Source organism: Notamacropus eugenii, chromosome 2, assembly GCF_028372415.1.
Source record: "Notamacropus eugenii isolate mMacEug1 chromosome 2, mMacEug1.pri_v2, whole genome shotgun sequence".
NCBI lineage: Eukaryota > Metazoa > Chordata > Mammalia > Diprotodontia > Macropodidae > Notamacropus > Notamacropus eugenii.
The window spans coordinates 427,629,157-427,650,703 of NC_092873.1; the positions used below are offsets into that span (position 1 = coordinate 427,629,157).

Here is a 21,547-nt window from a genome sequence, read left to right on the forward strand (position 1 = left end):
TTGGTCTCGCTCAGTCTCTTCCAGATGCTTCTCCACTGGATGCTGTTCAGAGCCCGCTGGGCTAGATGCATGGTCTCTGCTGGATGCTTCCCTGCTGCCTCCAATTTCTGGCTCAGTTAACATCTCTGGCTACCATTGTCTCAAGGGGAGAGTCAGCACTACTATGTTCTAGTAGCTGGAAGCCCATGGGCATTTTTCCTGCCACCAATCTTTTAGAAATGACAGGCACCCTTATGACTTTTCCTTATAGAAAGAGACCTTGACATTTTTCCCTCATGGAAGGGACTCTGTCATATTATTCTCAGAGTCCTAGGTATGAGGTTTCTTGTCTCCTGGGCAGGAGACAAAGGAAAAAGAGACAAAGAGACAAAGGTGGTGATTGTTGTTCAGTTGTTTCAGTCACTTCCATCTCTTTGCAACCCCTTTTGGGGGTTTTCTTGGCAGAGATGCTGGAGTGGTTGGCCATTTCCTTCGCTAGCTCATTTCACTGATAAAGAAACTGAGTCAATCAGAGTTAAATGACTTGCCCAGGGTGACACAGCTAGGAAGTGTCTGAGGCTGGATCTGAACTCAGGTCTTCCTGACTCTAGGTTCAACACTCTATCTACTGTACCACTTAGCTGCTTGACTAAATAAATTGTACCATAAAATCCTAATCTATTTTTTATTTGTGTTCAACTTCCTACCCACTGGGCTCAGAGTCTTTGTAGGTAACCACATTCCAGTTCATGGTGAGCAATTTTAAATACCTGGCAGTAAACCATGTAAGTGCTACTTGGAATCTGGAAGACCAGAGTTCAAATCCTGCCTCAAGCAGGGATTAGCTGTGTGACCTGAGGCAAGTCACTTAAACTCTACCTCAGTTTTCTTACCTGTAAAATGTAGAGAGTAACAGCAGTCTTAATGTGAAAGTCCAATGAGATAATATTTCTAAAGCACTTCGCAAACCTTAATGTGCTACATGAATGCTATTATTATTATTATTAATTATTATTATTAACGACTGCCAACCAGAGGTCTCAGGTTTCCCAGTTTTCAAATTCTAAACCTTTTCTAATTCTTCCATATAGACAAGGAAAAGAGAAGGCAAAGAGACAAAGCTAAGCCCAGGGGCAAAGTCATCCTGCCCACCTAAGACATTCTTGGCTTTATTATGTAGTAAAGGAGATAAGATATAGAAATAACTCCATTTCACAAAAAAGATAGGATAAATTCACAGAAGAGATACAAACAAGAAGCTATGAGAGTTCTTAGAAGACAAGGATTATATGGAACTTGGGAGATGAGGGAAGACTTTGTGGGAGATGTGGCCTTGGAGCAGAGCCCTGAAGCTAGATAGCAAATTTCACACAAATCAGTATGGTTGGCTGACGTGGCATCACTTCAGTGTTGAGATTATTATCTTTGACCTGTGACTATAGTTTCATAACATGAATATAATATAATAAGAATATATATTATATAATATATAGTATGTATAAATAAAATCATATAATATGTATAATAATCAATACTCTTAGGGTATTGATTTTAAGACTATATACAGTATATATCAATCAACCAACCAGAAAGTCACTATGTGTCAAGCACTGAGCTAAGTTCTAGGGATAGAAAATGTAAAAAAAAGTTCCTACTCTCCAGGAGCTTCTATTCTAGAGGAGGCAGTCAACATGTACATACATAGGTATGGAAAAAATACATAGCAAGTATTGTTCTTCATCCTTTGCTCTTGAGGAGGACCAGTGACATCATGAGAGCGATGTCTTGACTTGCTAGGGAATTTGATATGAGTGGGACAGAACTGGGCAGTCATCTCACTCTCTCCTCCAGAGTCATCATGGTCCAGGGGCAATACCAAGTACTTTTAAAGAAGGCGTTAACAGCTGAATAGACAAAAACAGGTGCTTGAGGTGACTCTGGCAGGAAGCCTCTGGGGATTGGGCATGCTAAGAGGCAGAGATGAGGAGGGAGAAAAAGGCAAAAAGATGTGGGCGGGTGGGGAAGTGGTAGGAAGGAAAGGCAATATTAACCTTTGTTCTTCTGAAATGTTCAAAGGAGGTTCTATATTTGAAGCATTTGTGATACATCCTGAATTATGAATAGCAATTTATGCTTTCAAAATCTTATTCACTCCTTGGCCATAGGAACCAAATAGAAATCTTAAAGGTGAATCCAGAACTCTGAAGATAATGTAGCTAATGAGAAGTGTGGTATAATGTATAGAGAGCTGGACTTGGCATCAGAAAGATCTGAGTTCAAATCTTGCCTGAGGCACTTAACTAGCTGAGTTACCCTGGGCAAGTCATTTAATTCAATCTCAGTTTTCTTATTTGCAAAAAGGGAGAAAAGAATAGCACCTCTTCCCAGGGTTGTTGTAAAGATCAAATGAGATACTTTTAGTAAAGCACTTTACAAACCCTAAAACGCTATAAATGTGAACTATTTTACTAAGACTCTTGAACATGAGCTCCCTTTTTACTGAGAAGCAAGGAGAACAATATTTCTCCAAAGAAGATGAAAAAGAATGAGCATGCTTCCCAGGACAGATGTCCAAACGCATGGGAGGTATTAACATAGCTATCGTTTATATAGCTCTTCGTACATGCTAGACACTGTGCTAAGCTCTTTACAAATATTATCTCATTTCATCCTCACAACAACCCTACCTTACAGGTACTATTATTATCCACAAGGTACAGATGAGGATACTGAGGTAGAAAGAGGTTGAGTAACTTGCCCAGAGTCACACAACTGTTAATTGTCTAAGATGACATTTGAACTCAAGTCTTTGTGACTTTAGGCCCAGCACTTTATCCATTTCACCACCTAGCTGCCTAGTAAGAAGAAGACCAAGCTGGATGTCAGCAGTCTGGGTTTTAGTTCTCTCCTTAGCTTGCTGTATACTTTTTGGCAAATCACCTAATCTTTGTGGACAGAATTATGGTGAAAAAGGAGGGGTCTTGGGGTTTAGAAGGTCTGAATTCAGATCCATCTAGTTGGGACTTCAGAGGATTTTTAGAAGAATTAGACAAGCTGGTCTGAAATCAATAGGCTCTTTACCTGGAATATTTAAAGCAGTGATCTTTTTGTGATGTGGACCCCATTTGCAATCTGGTAAGGCCTGTGGAGTCTGTCTGAGAATAATGTTTTTAGATGTATGAAATAAAATACAAAGGATTACAAAGGAAACCAATTCCATTGAAACACATTTTTCAAAAATCAAGTTTTTTAAAGTTTGTGTACCCCAGGTTAAGAACACCTGGGCTAAAAAGAAGGAAATGTGGCTTAGGTGGAGACACTCCAGGCATGGGAATGCAGAAGGATCGGGGCTGGCATGATGGCCACAAGGGAATGAGCATAGGGCTGCATGAAGTACCCAAACTGGAACAAGAAGCGCCATCATGGAAATAAACAAGACAGAATGGCTGAGAGGTGGCATGTTGCCAATGACTCTGGCACTACAGTCTGCAAGCCAAGGCAGATTAAGGGAGTCTTAGAAGGTACTATGAGAGGCTGCTCCAAGGTCCTGGCACATCTCTCCACCAAGCTCTCACCATTTTGACAAGTGGAATTCCTGTGGTATTGGTTACTCAGGACAGTTCAGGAATCCACAAGGGGACCAGGTGTTTTTAAAGGGTGAAGTCTCATTTAAACATGGTAGGCTCACCTACCTCTGACATCCCAGACGTAGAAGTATTGATCAGCAAGAATACCTGAGAAATAAAACTTTATTTTTTCAAACATGGAAGGAGAAAAAAGTGTGGCTTATTGCAGAGACAACTTCCCTGAGAAAGGAGAAAGACCCCCAAAACCTGAGATATTCCTAGATTTCCCAGTTCTGACACTGGGACTATGTTGTTACATTACTAGTACCTGGGAATAAGCTGTTTTACCTCTACGAACTCCAGATTCCTCATGTGCAATATGGAAAAATCTATCAACCAGCATGTTTTAAGCACCTACTATGTGATGCTCCATGTGCACATAAGATGCATTTACAAAATCTACATACTGTAAATGCAAAGCAACTTTTTGGAGGTGGGGGTGGGGAGAAGCACTAGCAGCCATCCCACCCCCTCAATAAAGGGATCATAAGATCTTAAATCTAGAGATCATGTAATCCAGCACCCTCATTTTAGCCAGGAGGTTAAGTGACTTTCCCAAGGCCACACATAATAGGTATCAAATATAGAATTTGGATTCATGTTGTCTGATTCCATCACCGGTGTTCATTCCACTGTACTACACTTATGGTAGCCTCTTGTCAGAGGTGGTCTTCAAACTGATAAATACTTCCTGCACTAACTACCTCATGAGGTTATTGTGAGAAGTGCTTAAAGTACAATAGAAATGATGACTTTTTAATCATTATTATTACCTGAGACATAGTTTCCTTGTCTATGGAATGGACAAATATTTCCTGTCCTAATTATCCCTCTGAGCCATAAGGAGAAAAAAAAGAGAGATAATATATGAAATAACCTTGAAATTTTAAATACTGGACAAATACAAGATAGAACAACTATAGTTGAGCTTGGTTATGATGTGGTCAAACCCAGTTTAACTGGGATCACATATACAGTACAGATTTCCTTATATGTGTGTGTGTGGGTGTGGGTGTGGGTGTGGGGGGTGTATGTGCAAGAGAGAGAGATAGAAACAGAGAGGGAGAAGGAGGGAAGATGGAGGAGATAGAAAAGAGAAAGACAAAAAGAGAGAGAAAGAGAGAAAAGAGAAAGATAGAAAGAGGAGACAGAGAAAAAAGAGATACAGAGAAGGGAGAGAGATAGAGAAATGAAAGAGACAGAGAGAGGGGAGAGAGGGAGATGGAGACAGACAAGCAGACTGAGACAGAGAAAGTCGAAGACAGAGCAAGAGACAGAGCAACAGACAGACAAAAACATATATATATGTGTGTATATATATATATAGAGAGAGAGAGAGAGAGAGAGAGAGACAGAAAGAAACACAGAGAGACACAGAGACAGAGACAGAGATAGAGAGAGACAGAGAGGGAGGGAGGAAGGGAGAACCCACCTGCATCTTATTATAGAAAGGCTATAGGAATAGAACCTAAGGATAAGATAGTTGAAAGTGCTTCCTTTAAAAACCAAAGGTTAAAACTAATTCACGTTCAAGGAAAAGTTGTTGTTATCTAGGGTACGTTAAGAAACTCAAAAGATTCTTAGTATATCTAGTTGGGATCCCCTGTTTTCTTAAATAAATAAATGAAAGGCAACAATTCAAGTTTTCATGTAAAAGCATGAGTCTGACAGCCAGAATTTACTAGAGAAAGATTTCTGACAAGGACATTTCAACTATAAAACTCCTCCCAGTTTTCCTTTCCCACATCGTAGGGATGGAGCGACCCAAAGCTACTGTCCAAAGCCCAGTTATCTCAGATGGGCTCAGAACTAGAGATGATCTGTTTGCCTGAGAGACCAAGGAGAGGATAGACTTCATCATGGGGGGGAAGGGAGGATGGGGAAGTTATAGCTACATATTATAGTTAGTATTTATGAAGGGCTTGAAGGTTTGCGTATATATATATATATATATACACATTATACACACACACACACATATATATATATTACACACACAAATATAAGGCTTACATATGTCATCCCATTTGAGTCTCACAATAACTTTGTGAAGCTTAGGTATTATTTTGCAGATGAGGAAACTGAGGCTGATACAAGTAAAGTGACTTGCCCAGAGTCACACAGCCAGTAAATGTCTGAGGTGGGATTTGAACTCACACCTTCCTGATTCTGAGCATGCACCCTATCCATTGCACCCCTAAGGATGGGAGAGGGCTTCTTTAAAGACAGAGTATGGTCTGGGGACCAAAGTGGAGGTCAGAGAAACTTAGAATGGCCATTGGGCTTTTTGGTCACTTCTATTGCAATTCTGATTTCCCTAAGACTTTGAACTTTACATATTTCTGAGCAGAAGACCAAGCTGTTCTCCTTGGCATGGAGACTGCTGATTTGCCAAGCTGGTTTTTCTCATTAGAATCTGCTTTGATCACTCTCTGTTAACTTGAATGTGCTTAGATAATGAGAGAAAGAAAACTGAGTTGAGATCTGTTCTGAGGGCCTAGGAAAGAAATCAGATTTTTGCTAAGTACCTCCTGCTCCATGATGTCATGCTAGGACATCATATAGTGGCAACTGATTTGTTTCACAAATTGACACAATAAAACAGTATTGTAGAGTACCTTCTATGGACAAGGCATTAAGCTAGGCTCTACAAAGGATACAAAGACGAACAAGACACAGCCCCTGTCCTCATATAGGGTATATATAATAATATAAGTATAATAGAAGATAAGTATTCTAAGCCAGACACACTGATTTGGGGAGGTTCAAAAGTATACAGAGAAATAAATATACCCAGGACCCCTCTCAATGTGTCTAACTCCTCAGCTTCCTCCCAGGACAATGGTACTGTTGGGACAATTATCTGTTTAAATTCACTATTCATATATCTCCATCAATTCTTCCTTTACTAAACCAATCCAGATGACTACAGACTGAAAACAATGAAATTTAAGAAAACAGAATAATGGTCACTAGCATAGGATTTAATCAGGTATTGGTCTTTTCAGAAATTCATTCCCAAATGACTGCCATCAATACTAGGACAGAGCCTTGGGGGACAACCACAACTGGGGTATAGGATATGGTTCATGAACTAGCAAAGCCTACTGAGAAGAGGTCAGACAGGTAGGAGAATCAAGAAAGCACTGGAGACAAGAATATCCAGGAGGAGAATGTGGGTAAGAGTGTCAAATACTGCAGAGAAGTCAAGAAGGATAAGATTTGAGAAAAACCCTTCCAATATGGAAATTAGGAGATGGTGACTTTCAATTGGGCAATGTTCAAACCCAAACTGCAAGGGGCTGAAAAATGAACGAGAGGAGAGTAAGTGGAGGTTTCAAGTAGAGACTGCTTTTGGGCTGTTAAAAGGAGACCTTTAGGTTGCTGTTGTGTTTGTCCTTTGTTCTCGAAGAGGACCATGACATCAAGATGATGACATGACTTGCAGTTGACTTTGATTTGAGTGAGGGAGGGCTGTGCAAGGTCACCAGCCTCACTTTCTTCCCATGAGCCATTTGGGTCCAGTGGCCTGATGTTCATCAGGACAGCTGGAGATGGCCCAGGATGTAATATGAGACCCTGGCCCTTTCAGGCCTTATCACATTTTCATTTTGAGTGAGATACACCCATTCAATGAATAGGTTTCTTTAAGTAGTTACTCAAGGGATGACCCCTTTAATAAAAAAAAAAAAAATCAAACTGGGAAGGGAAGACCCTCAGGGTTCCTGGGTAAGAGAGAAACAATTACCATTTAGTAATTACATTCACTCTGTGCTAGGTGGGTGGGGCATTTTGTCCAGTCTATGAGCTCCAGAGTGAATGGGGTTTAAGGCTTGGTCTTTGAACAAGAAATGTAGCCAGTAAACCCAAAGGAAAGGAGGATAGCTTAGAAGGATGGGAGGGACAAATGAGGGTTTTTAAGGATGGAGAAGCCTGATCAAGAAAGGGACCAGTAGATAGGGAGACACTGAAGTGACTGGGGGGACAGAGAAGGAGGAAGAAGGGAGAGGAAAGGACAATGATTGGGAGAGGGGACTATTTGCCAGGGGAGACAGGAGGTGAAGGGAAAAAGAGTCAGGTACATGAGTTGGCCTTGAGGTACAAGGGCTGGCCTTGGTGAGAAGAACTGTCTCTTCATCAGAGGTATTTTTTTTAACATACTTTTCTTTCTCTCTGTTAAAAAAAAAAAAAAGGAAGAAGAAATGCAGCCATACATTTCCTCTCATGTCATTATTCGTAAAACGCTGTTGTCTTCCCGGGATGCATTTTAGACAGGACCTATTAGGCGCTGGCTTAAATGCCTCCCTCTCCCCCATTCCCCAACCATACCGCCCACACTGATAATTACACAGACAGACCCTTTAGGAGGCTTTTTATCTTGGGCAGGGAAAATGAGAAGTATGCCAAGGGGAGAGAAGATGATGAGGCTGTTAAAAAAAAAGACCAGTCAGAAATACTGCATTGTACATGCTGAGAACTCGACATATTGTTTAGAGTTTAAACATCACTCTGCTTTATTGATTGAGTGGCTACTATTCAAGGCCTTCCAGGAAGCCTTCCATTCTAATCTCACCCAGATCAGGTCAATCTATACGTCTAGACTCCACTGGATCATAGGGTTATAGAATCTTAAAAATCATCGAGCCCTAACTGTTTCAGGATGAGTAGGCAGAGCTTTTCTATGATGCTTGAACAGACTCAGAACTTGTATATATGAATGAATACATGGAGGAATGGATGAGTGAATAATTTAGCGGACCTTTCACAGGCAAAATGATATCATGAGTCAATGTGGAGTCAGGAAAACCTGGGTTCAAATCCTGCCTTCCACAAGTTTCCTAATCGCAATAAAATAGGGCTAATAATACCTACTTGACAGGACTGATGTTAAGAGGCAAATGAGCATTATACAAAGCGTTTTGTAAACCTTAAAATACTAAATTGTTATTATTTTATTATCCAAAAATGACACTCAGCCCTCCACTAGGACCGTGCATAATTTGAACTGTCTTTCAGCAGTGGGAATTGGTTTCAGTAAGCCAACCAGACTTTCATATCTAGTTCTATTTGTGACTAGTGGTATATCTTCATAATTTTATACCTTGGCCCTGCCAACTGCTGCCAGAAGAGTGTGGAGGACATTTCATCATGGTAATCTCATAAGAATTAGAAGTTAAAGTAAAGTCTTATTATTTCATTTTTTAAAAGAAGACATGTGTTTTTATTTCTTAAAGTTTTCAAGTATTTCAGGCACCCTAGACCATGAAGTTGAGGGCAAACCTCGCAGGTTTTAAGGTTTTATGTGTTCATTCCAAAGTTAATTAACATTCACTAGGCAACTGCTGGGAACACAATAGTGTATTTGAAATTGAGGGAGGTGCAAAGTTTATTTAAGATACGATCATTGCCCTGATAGAACTTTCAGTGTCATGTGTCAATGACAATTGACAGTTACAATCCTGAGATTACATAAAAGTACAGAATTATAAAGCATAGTGTAGGGGGGAAGAGTGACCGACTGAATCAGAACCTTCCTAGGTACAAATCCTTCTTCTGACACAAATTACTAGCTGTGTAATGACTGGCATTTTGACTTTGCAGGACCCTAAACATCTCTCTAAGGCTATAAGTTACAGGTGAGTTGTTGATCTGCATCAGAGGAGTTTCCACACTAGGAGGGAAGGGAATAAGCATTTATTTATATAGCATCTACGACTGTGCTAAGCCCTTTACAAATAGTATCTCATTTGATCTTCATAATAAACCTGAGAGTAAGGAGAAATTATTATCCCCATTGAACAGATGAGAGAACTGAAACAGGTAGAGATTAAGTCACTTGCCCAGGGCCCATCACACAACCAGCAAGGGTCTGAGGTCAAATTTGAACTCAGTACTTCCTGACTGCAGGCCCAGCATTCTATCCATTACCACCTAACTGCAACTGAGAGTTGCCAATCACAGTTCTGAACCAAAAAACACAAACTAAACCAAAACAAAAACTGTTCTTACGCAGAGGCTCACATGTTGTTACGTTTCACAGTTGCATTATGCACACATATTTCATGTGCTGCATAGGTTCTATATACCTTATGTAACTAATCCTCTTGAGCTATAAACCCTGTTTCATGTGCATACAGTATTCATATGCTATCTTGGAGAAAAAGCACAAAGTCATTTGGTGCCATTGATGATTCAGTGTAATTTATGTTGGTTTGGCTAGACTGTTCCGACTTCTCATATTTTTGGTAGACTCACATGCTGTGGCCTGGTTTGCAATTGTTTGGTTTCCTACAGCCAAGGGAACAGCCTGACCGTTTTGTTGATGCTGAGGGGCTTTTTAGGAATGAACCTGCAGATGTGCCACATCTGGGACCTGTCTGCTCCTTAGCTGATGCCCCCATGCGCCAAATTGGCCAGATAGCCAAGGCATTTGGTTTTCTCTCTCTGCTACCCCATTCGTTGATAATCACTCTCACCCAAGCCCTGCCAAGAGCAGTAATCAGACAGCCACTTTATTGACCATATGAAAAAGAACCTGGGGGAGCAGAGGAGAGATAGGCTTGTGTTTTTTACACCAGTGTTCTTATTTCCAGTAATTGTCTGCAGTGTCCTCGTCCTTGAACGGTTCTTGAATGCAAATAACTTTCTCCTGGAGCTGAATCTCTGGACTACTTGAGGGGCAAACATGCTGCACTGGAACCTCGAAAGGGGTCTGATACATTGCACCATCATTGGCAATGCTGCAGATTTGAGAAGGAGGGTCAAAAAGGTCACTCTGTAGGATGACAACAGACCACACGCAATCTGTGGAGAGCTGGAGTATCCACTGGTGAAACAGTCTTGTTTCTTTGGCTGTGATTAAATGGGCTGAGTTTTTGATTTAGAGATGGACCAGAAAGGCATTGATTGCCAGTATATTTGCCCTTGCAGTATGTCAGTGGTCGATTTTTCTTTCCTTTTTAAAAAAATTTTAATGTTTATTTATTTATTCTTAGTTTTCAACATTCATTTCCAGAAAATTTTGAGTTCCAAACATTCTCCCCATCTCTCCCATCCCGCCACCCCATAATACCCTGCATTCTGATTACTCCTTCCTTCAATATATCCTCCCATCTATCATACTCCTCCCTTCCCTTACCCCTTCTTCTCTCTTTTCTTGTAGGGCAAGATAGATTTCTATACCTCATTACCTGTATTTCTTATTTCCCAGTTGCATGCAAAAACAATTCTCAACATTCGTTCCTTATACTTTGAATTCCAACTTCTTTTCCTTCCACCCTCCCCACCCATCCCCACTGAGAGGGCAAGCAATTCAATGTAGGCTTTATATGTGTAGTTCTGCAGAAGATTTCCGTAATAGTCATGTTGTGTAAGACTAACTATATTTCCCTCCATCCTATCCTGCCCCCCGTTTATTCTATTCTCTCTTTTGACTTTGTCCCTCCCAAAGTGTTTACTTCTAATTACTCCCTTCTCCCATTTGCTCTCCCTTCTATCATCCACCCCACCCCACTTGTCCCCTTCTCCCCTACTTTCTTGTAGTGTAAGATAGATTTTCATACCAAATTGAGTAAGCATGTTATTCCCTCCTTAACCAAAATGTGAAGAGAGTAAGCTTCACTTTTCCCCTTTCACCTCCTCCCTTTTCTTCTCCATTGAGAAAGCTTTCTCTTGCCTCTTTTATGAGAGATAATTTGCCCCATTCCATTTCTCCCTTTCTCTTTCTAATATATTCCTCTCACCCTTTAATTTTATTTTTTTAGATATCATCCCTTCTTATTCAACTCACCCTGTGCGCTCTCTCTCTCTCTCTCTCTCTCTGTCTGTCTTTCTGTGTATGTGTATAATCCCTCCAACTACCCAAATACTGAGAAAAGTCTCAAGAGTTATAAATACTATCTTTCCATGTAGGAATATCAACAGTTCAACTTTAGAAAGTCCCTTATGATTTCTATTTCCTATTTACCTTTTTATGCTTCTCTTGATTCTTGTGTTTGAAAGTCAAATTTTCTATTCAGTACTGGCCTTTACATCAAGAATTCTTGATTCTATTGATTCTATTTCATTCTATTTCATTGAATGACCATTTTTTCCCTTGAAGTTTTATACTCAGTTTTGTTGGGTAGGGATGCTTGGTTTTAATCCTAGTTCCTTGGACTTCTGGAATATCATATTCCAAGCCCTTTGATCCCTTAATGTAGAAACTGCTAGATCTAGTGTTATCCTGATTGTATTTCCACAATACTCAAATTGCTTCTTTCTAGCTGCTTGCAATATTTTCTCCTTGACCTGGGAACTCTGGAATTTGGCTACAATATTCCTAGGAGTTTCTCTTTTCGAGTCTCTTTCAGGAGGTGATCAGTGGATTCTTTCAATATTTATTTTACCCTCTGGTTCTAGAATATCAGGGCAGTTGATAATTTCATGAAAGATGATATCTAGGCTTTTTTTTTCATCATAGCTTTCAGGTAATCCCATAATTTTTAAATTATCTCTGCTGGATCTCTTTTCCTGGTTAGTTGTTTTTCCAATGAGGTATTTCACATTATCTTCTATTTTTTCATTCTTTTGGTTTTGTTTTATGATTTCTTAATTTCTCATAAACTTGTTAGCTTCCATCTGCTCCATTCTAATTTTTAAAGAACTGTTTTCTTCATTGAGTGTTTGAACTTCCTTTTCCATTTGACTAATTCTGCTTTTTAAAGCATTCTTCTCCTTATTGGCTTTTTGGACCTCTTTTGCCATTTGAGTTAGTCTTTTTTTTAAAGGTGCTATTTTCTTCAGCATTTTTTTTTTGGGTATCCTTTAGCAAGCTGTTGACTCACTTTTCATGATTTTCTTGCATTGCTCTCATTTCTCTTCCCAATTTTTCCTCCACCTTTCTTACTTGATTTTCAAAATCCTTTTTGAGCTCTTCCATGGTCTGAAACCATTCCATATTTATTTTGGAGGTTTTGGATGCAGAAGCCTTTAGTTCCTCTGATGGTATGCATTGTTCTGAAAATACCTGTTCACCAAGAAAGTAACCTTCTATAGTCTTATTTTTTTCACTTTTTTTGGGCATTTTCCCAGCCAGTTACTTGACTTTTGAGTCCTTTGTCAAGAGGAGGGTATACTCTGGGGACCTGTAATTTCTCAGTTCCTCTAAGGTGGACACAATCAAGGGAGAAGAGTTTACTCCTCTCCTGGCCTGTGCACTGGTCTGGGAGAAACCCAAAACTTTTCTTCCCAGAATCTGAGAGTAGAATTCCCTCTCCACAACCACCTTCAGCTCCACCACACCAGCGCTCCTCTTCACCTCAGGGCTCAGCTCAGGGCTGAGATTCAGATCAGCTACTCAGTTCCCCCAGGGGCTTTAGGTGAAGGGCTCTAAAAATGGATTCTGCCTCTGCAGTGGCTGCTGCAGGTGGTCCAGACCATGTTCCCTTCTCCTGGGTGAATGAGTTTTCTCACTGACCTTTGAAGCTGTCTATGGTTGATTTTTCTAATATCCCATTCTGCATTACCCCACCCCACAAATCCTTTATTATCAATTGAATAACATTGCATATGAACTTCTCCTTTCCCACCCTGTCCACTCACCCCAATATCAGGTGAAAGTCATTCACTGGAGTCTAGGATTTAGGAGTAGAAGGAACCTTAGAGACCATCTACTCCCATCATCTTATTTCACAGATGGAGAAACTGAAGGCACGTGGAAAAGTAACTTGCTGATTTACATAGGTGGTCAATAGCAGAACTTTGATTTGAACCTAGATCTTTCCTGAGCTCTTTTAACCTCTTGCATTTCCCTCCCAAAGATTTATCTTGTATTCATTTTGTATATGTTTCATTAGATATGAATTGTTTCCCTTGATAGAAAGTACACTCTTTGAGAACTCATCTAAATCGTCATCATATCCTCCATGCATGACCCAAATTAGGTGCTTAATCCTGATTGATTAATAGATTAATTCTGACCAAATCCAGGTCACCAATGGGCTGTGTATTGGATAATGGGGGGAGTTATAAAAGGAAGAGGAGATATGAGGGGATATCCATTTGAATAGAAAAGACTACATATGTAAATAGAAAGATATGAAAGAGCCAGGGAAAAAACAAAGACTACAAGGAATAGAAACAGACAAATGCAGCTGGACAAGTATTCCATGCTGAAGGAATATTTAAAAGAGAAGATGGCTGACAAACAAAAAGACTTCCCTGCAAGATTGATGTGAAAGAGGAAGAACAGTACAAGTATGGGATTCAACAAAATCAATGACAAAGAGGCAAAAATGGGCCAGTTGTATATAGATAAGTTGGAATAGTTGGACCTAATTGGAATCTAGGGCAGCTAGGTGGTCCAGTGGATCAGGACAGGTCTACAGTCACGAAAACTCATCTTCCTAAGTTCAAATCTGAACTCAGATATTTATTAGTTGTGTAACCCTGGACCAGTCACTTAACCCTGTTTGCCTCAGTTTTCTCATCTGTAAAATGAGCTGGAGAAGGAAATGACAAACTACTCCAGTATTTTTGCCAAGAAAACTCCAAATGGGGTCACAAAAAGCCAGAAATGACTGAAATGATTGAACAGCAACAACTAGGATCTGGATTCAGACTTATTCACAGTTTGTAGACTCTATGGTACCACCATCCTTCTAGTCATTCACATACCCAATTTCAGTGTCATCCTCAACTCCTTATTCTTGGTCATTTTCTTTCTCTCCAAAACTTCCAGTCCTATTCCAGTCTTTTATTTCATAGACTTTAGAGGTCATTGAAGCATCCAAGACCATCTAGTTCTCCATTTCCATTCAGGCTCAGCTCACGTACCACTTTCTATTTGAAATGTGTGCTCATGCCCTCAGCTGTTAGTGTCTTCCCCTCAAAACCATCTTGGATACATCTCCACATGTATACCATTTTGTATATACCTACATGTGTCCATGATGTCTCCTCTGATTAGATCAAAAGCTGTTGTCACTTTTGTCTTCACATATCCAATCTAGTGTATTGTATATAATGGGCACTTTGCAAAGGCTTTTGTTGATTGATTGATGGAAACAAATAGAGTACTTCTCTGTGCATATCTGTTCCTTGCCCTTTCAACCATGTTCTGGGCTCGGGGCTCAGACACTGTCATTCTGTCTTTACTATGTGTCTGACCAAGAGTAGCTAACTTACCTATAGGTATCTGTAATAGTGGCTTTTGATTTTACCTCTTGATGAGTCTATCAGAAGGAGAATCAGAGATAAAATGAAATACAAAGGGACAGAAAATAACCTGATATTTGCTTTGGGGGGTTTTTCTTTGAGAAATAGTATGTGGGCTGGTGAAAAGAACACAAGACTAAAAAACAGGTCAGACCTGGGTTCAAATATCTGGCATTTACATACTATATGCCCCTGGCAAGTCATTTAATTTCTGTGAGCCTCAGTTTCCTCATATTTAAAATAGGCTATAATAGTTGTAGTACTGCTTTATAGGACTATTGCAAAGAAATTGCTTTATAACATTGAAGTGAGATATAAGTATAAGTTATTATTGTTATTATGAACACAATTTAGTAACTTAGCGACATTGGCCAAGTCATTTAATCTTTCTAGGCCTTATCTTCTTCATCATTAAATGAAAAGGTTGGACTAGATTGTCTCTATTACCTCGACAATCTCTAAGGATTTTTTAATAGCTTTAACAACCTGTGAAATGAAGGACAGGGCACAGTGCTGGTAATTTGGAGGAGGAAGTACATTCTCAGAACACAACGTGACATGGAAGAGGATTGGAAATGGTTGGGGCACAAAGGAGTAGACAAAGGGAAAATTGAGCAAGTTTAACAGGGAAGAGGAGGAGTGGGAGGTCCATGATTGTCAGGTATACAGTGAACAGACTGCTAGACTTGGAGCCAGAAAGACCTGAATTCAAATTCTGTCACTTCTCCTTACAGGCAAATCACATAACCTCTGGACCTCATCTGTAACGTGAGAGTTTAGACTAAATGGCCTCTAAGGTCCCTTCCAGTCCTAAATTTAAAGCTCAGTGGAAAACCACTGATGATAAAAGTGCAAAGTAAATAAATTTCAGTAAGAATTTTATCTTTAATTTGTATAGATCTGTTATTTATGTTGTCTAAGTACTTTAAAGAAATACATTTTTATTGGTGTTCTATTTTTTAAACTATGGTTCTTGTTTCCCAAAAGAACTCTGTTTTGTAATATAGTAGGGCAGTGAGCAAAATAAATCAATACATTGGCCATGCCTACCAAAGTCTGCCTCTCTCCCCAATGTAATCAACCGTCTCTCTGCCAAGAAGTCAAATGTGTATTTCACTGGCAGTCTTCTGAGGCCATCATTGGGCTGTATTGATCAGAGTGCTGTATTCTATTGCTGCTTTCCTTTCTTTTCCTTTCAATCATCAAACAATAAACATGTGCTAAACACCTGCTGTGTGCCAGCCTCTGTGCTAGGACAATGTAATCGTCCTGGTTCTGTTTTTTGCTTGGTTTTACAGTCCTATGTAACCATTTTCCTGGTTTTATCTTCCAAGAACTTTCCACCTGCCATCTTTTTTTATGTTCATAACCCTGTGAAAGATGCAGAGATGTCTTTGATATTGTAATGATTTTTCAGCTGGGGAAATGAAGGCACAAAAAAAATTGTTTAAGGTCACAGAGAGGGAGTCTGGGACTAAGCCAGGACCAGAACTGAGGGACAGACTAAGACCTTGACCCCTAGTCATGCCCTGGTCTCTCAGATGAGTGTTGCTGGGTTAGCTAGGAAGCACACACCTCAGGGAAGTTCATTTTCTTAGTCTAGAGAGAGACCTCCATCAGTCTTGCTGGGTGAAAGCACAATCCCCATGGGAGCAAGACTTGAGAGCCTTGCAATTGCTCTCTGTCACCTCTGTCAGCTCCCCAGGCACTTAAGTGAGTTTGCAAGCCACAGGAACATTCCCATCTAGGATTCAGAAGTCATTTTATTTTCCTTTTTCCTGCCAGGGGCCCATAATGTCTATTCCATTACCCTTGAAGGGTTGACAGACCATTATGGGACTTTTCACCTAATGTGGATGGGTCCTTGCTTGCTTTAGTACCGATCAGTCAGTTTCCTCAACCTTTCTGGATGGTCTAACCCTAGTGCATGTAGAAAAGATTAATGCATGGGCATGGACCAGAGAGAAAAATTGGCTGTACCTATCTTCAGACTGAATGACAAAATTCCCCTGATGTAGGCTCCTGATGCTTCCTTCTTCCCTGGGCAAATGACAAACAGGGCATGCTACTCTTGGTCGGTGTGTCCTTGCCCTCTGAAGCACCCTCTTGCCAGAATTGCAGGCTCTAGCTGGAGAAGAAGACAAAGAATGCTAATGGCTTAACCTAAAGAAAAAAAGTTACAGGATGATACTGGCTGATGGAAGGTTAGAGTTCGCAGGTACCTTAGAGATTCTCTAGCCTAGCCCCCTCATTTTACAGATGAGGGAGGAAACCAAAGTTATCACGGTGGAAGTGACTTTCCAGTAGCACAGCTGAAACTTGAGCTCGGGTCTTCTGAGTTAAAATCCAAAATTCTTCCTGCTGTCATAAGCAACAGAAGGAAGACTTGGAATCTTCACCTCTTGGACTTTCCAGAAACACGTAGAGCATCTCCTGTCTTTGATGGTTTGGTGCCAGGGGTGGGGAACCAGTGACCTCGAGGTCACATGTGGTTTTCTAGATCCTCAAGTGCAGCCTATTGACCAAATCCAAACTTCACAGAACAAATCCCCTTAATGAAAAGATTTGTTCTGTAAAACTTGGAGTCAGTCAAAGGGCCTTACTTGAGGATCTAGAGGGTCATCTGTGGCCTCAAGGCCGCAGGTTCCCTACTCCTGGTTGCTCATTAACTTGTCTGAAGGCCTGAGGTTGAACTGGGTGGCCTTTTTCAACCCCTTTAGTTCTAGGGTTCTAGGGTGATCCTCTGTGATCATCAGATTCTTCATTCAGGATGGTAAGCTGCTACACAGAAACTAAAGAGTGGAACAGCAGTTATCTCAGCATAATGCTAAATAAAGCCTCTGATCTATGAGGCATGGAGATTGTTATTAGAAATGAGTATGAAAAGCTAAACATTGTAATGGCCAGGAAGTCAAAGGCTCCTCCTCCTATTGAGAAGTTTCTGTGTCATTCCTTCTTCCTTTGACCACACCCTTATGCCCCCACCCTCAGGCTTGCCCTTCTGACATTTCCTACAGAAGAGTAAGAGAAGCCGCCCTGGCCCCTTCCTGCCTGTTTGCTATCTCCCCGGAGACATTGTCTCAGGTGGCACCAAAGCATACCTCCATCCATATTTGATCCAGGAACTTCTGTTTATAAGGTCGGCTTCCTCACCTCCAAGGCATTGTTTCTTTAAGCTGATAGTGAAACTGTCCATGATTGTCACTGACGCTGCTTATCCTCTTTCAAAATAATCAGCCAGAGGGCAGACAGCAGCAGGCAGCTGGGGATGGTACCAGTTCCCTCTCTCTGCCTCCTGATACCCTCCCCTATCTCCAAATCCATGAAGCAGCACAACATTTCAAAGGCTAGTTTCCCCTGGGATTGGAGCACTAGGTATTTCTCCTTCATCTGATTTCATAGCACTTTTATAGTCTTTATAGATACTTCATTCTTGTATCATATGCATCCATGTTGTTGAGGAACATCAGCAAAATACTTTGCCCATGGTAAATTTTTAATAGATGTTTGATTAGTATGTTTGTTTCTTTGAACAGATGTTTGAGTGAATGAATGAATGAATGCAAGAAGGGACATGGATGCAGGAAGACCTGAATCTAGCCTCATATACTTCCTAGCTGTACGGTCCGCTTAATCTTTGTTTGCCCAAATTTCTTCATCTGTAAAATGGGAATAAGACCTTCCAGGGTTGCTATGAGAAACAATTGAGATAATGCCTGTAAAGTGCTTTGCAAACCTTAAAGTGTTATGTGAGTGCTAGCTTTAAAAAATTAGCTAGAACTCATGAGGTCATGGTTTGATGCAAATGTGGGTCATTTAGCTTCTAACTTGTTCAGCATCTAAGTCAATCATCAGGTATTTATTGAGTAACCTACTTGTAATCAGCACAGTACTAGGACTGGGAGGAGAAGAGTATAAGAATGATCCCTACTCTTTGAGGGAGCTTACAGTCTTACAGTTTGGGAGATAAAATTAACTATGCACAATAAAATTGAACAAGATAGATTATAAACAAAATTATGATTAGTTCTACTAGAATCAAAACTCCTTTAGGGTAGAGACTGTCTTTCTTTTTGATTCTATCTCTATGCCTCATACTTAGCATAGTGCTTGGCATACAGTAAGTACTACATAATGTTTATTACCCATTCAGTACTCAGTTATATGGTACAAACAGGGAGGTTTTTTTAAGAAGGAAATCATGGAGGACTGGTTAGAGATTTCTTCCTTTAGTTTGTTGTTCTTATCTGTTGGAAGCTTATCTTTGAATTCTTCCATTCTTTTCAATGTCATGAATATTGACATACTTCTGCCATACTGATGACTTCTACATACTCTTTCTTTCTCTTGTCTTCCTTGGCATGACTTCTCTGCATTCTTAACCATATTCTCAGCTTCCTCTTTGTTTAACCCAGCAGAAGACTGGATCCCAACTGTTGTTCCCATCTGGAGCCTTTCTCCTTTGAAGAAACATGCACAGCCCTCTTTAGTCAAGTTCTTAATTAATCAATCAATTAACCAAGCAACATCAAATGTGACCACACTCATATACTGACATAAATAAAAGCTTAGACTTGAGAAAGCACAAGATGTGCCCAAGGAGGAGACTGACTTGACTGGAGCAGAGAGTGTGCATTGGAGAACAATGGGAAATTCGATTAGGCAGAGGCAACGTAGAACAGTGAATGGAACCCTGGACTTGGAATCAGAAAGATGCAGGTTCAAATTCTGCCTCATACATTTATTAGCTATGTGACCCTGGCAAGTTATTTAACTTCACTATGTCTCAATTTCCTAATTTATGAAATGAGGAAGTATTAGATTCAATGGCTGCTAAGATACCTTCCAGTTCTAAATCCATGACCTAGTTGTGGGAAGGCGTTTTTAAACAGAAAAAAAAAAAGATTTGATAGATTGGATTCCTATTCATGGAGAGCATCTCAGACCCCAATATACCATCTCATCTCACATGAATTTTTTTATTCCTAAATGGAGATTAATTAAGAACTTAATTGGCTCTATGAAACCCATCCCTACAACTACAAAATAGCCCAAAGCATTATATTGTTGGGGAGTCAGGAACATATGTTTCACATAGAATGACTTAGAAAGGGATTTTTGTTATTATTATTTTTTTATAAAATGTGAAATGAATCACCATTGGTCTGTGAATATCTGTTCATTTCAGTCAAATGAATATTCTGGCTTGGCTCTTTTTGTGGCTTTGGGAAGATTGATTATTTTAATCTAAAGACATATCCTACATAGCAATGACATTGTTTACCTCTATGCTTATTTAGTCAATGTGATCCTGCCCCAAAGCTGTGACTGATCTGGGCATCATGGTGCTGGTGCTGGTGGTATGGTGGGAGTACTCTGTATGAGACAGAAGAGCCTTTCTGAGACAGCAGTCAGAGGAAGAGGCCAGAGTCTCTCAGAAGGAAGTAACCCATAAACATCAGCTTTAGCATCTTTTGTATTCTCTCCTTCTATAGCATTGGTCACTGATCCCCCATACTCCAGAGATTGTAACAGTAAGCACCCTAGCATACACAGGGAGGTTCCTACTGTCAACAGGTTCTTAAATCTGCTTCTCTAAAAGGAAAGGCAACTTTTGAGGGGTTAACAATCACTTTAATCAAGCACATGTATCATTCCTTTAATCAAGCACATATATCATTCACCTAGTTCAGGGGAGACAGCACCATGAACTTTGAAGAAAATACAGAGAAATCAAAGATCAGCAGACATGGATTCCTCTGCCTGACCATCAACAGACACATCCAACTATCTGACCATAGTTACCAGAGAGGAAAGCACCAATATCTGGGTTTTCCAAGCCAGAGGGCTGATTAGCCCCTTCCTAGAGTCTCATCTGGCACACAAACCTTCTTCCATTAACTAAGGCCCAAAACAAAACCATACCTCAGAGTCTTTATACACTTTTTAGAGCCAGAGGGCATCACATCCCTTAACAACCAGTGCCTCATTAACTAAAGGTGTGTATCTTCCTACAAATCTTCCCAGACCTGACAATGGGTGGGAAATATTCTCCTTAATCACATTATTCAGAGGCACTTTTAGTAAAACACAACACTGCAAAAGATTCTACTTTGCTTGCCCTTACAGAGATCTAAGGGCTTTAGTGAACTTCAAGCTCAGATATGAATCAATCGTAGATTTAAGGAGAGAAGGTTGGTCAATAAATATTTATTAAATGTCTACTATGTGTTCCTGTGCTTAGCTCTGGGGATAGATAAAAAGAAAATAGAAAAAAAAAATACCTGCCTTCAAGGAGCTGATATTCTAATGGGGGAGATGACATGTAAATAACTTTGTACATATAAGATAAAAGCAGAGTAGATGGACAGCAATCTGACAGGGAAGGCATTAATAGCTGGAGGAATCGTGAATGAACGTGCAGAAGATGGGTTTTGAGCTGTCTTGAAGGAAGGCAAAGAAACCAAGAGGTGAAGGTGAGTGGGTAGATTCTAGGGATGGGGGACAGCCAATGCAATGGCATGGAGATGGGAATGCACCGCCTTGTTCCAGGAAATCTAGTACCCGAATCATACAGTACCTAGAGGGAAACAAAGTGTAAGAAGACTAGAAGGGTAGGAAAAGGGCCAAGTTATGAAGGCAGATGAGCTTTTTGAAGAACTTTAGCACCTTTTAGCTTGAAGCTAACTATAATAAATAAATAATAATGATACGAATAGTTAACATTTATATAGCACTATGTGCCA

At 40.1% G+C, this 21,547-nt stretch overlaps 2 protein-coding genes across 3 annotated transcripts in view; one reads left to right on the forward strand and one right to left on the reverse strand.

The window, feature by feature from the left end:
* The window catches only part of KCNH1 (potassium voltage-gated channel subfamily H member 1), a 582,340-nt gene that overhangs the window by 450,126 nt on the left and 110,667 nt on the right, over positions 1-21,547 (forward strand). The window lies entirely within an intron of this gene.
* The window catches only part of HHAT (hedgehog acyltransferase), a 607,669-nt gene that overhangs the window by 37,194 nt on the left and 548,928 nt on the right, over positions 1-21,547 (reverse strand). The gene's annotated exons all lie outside the window — the stretch shown is intronic.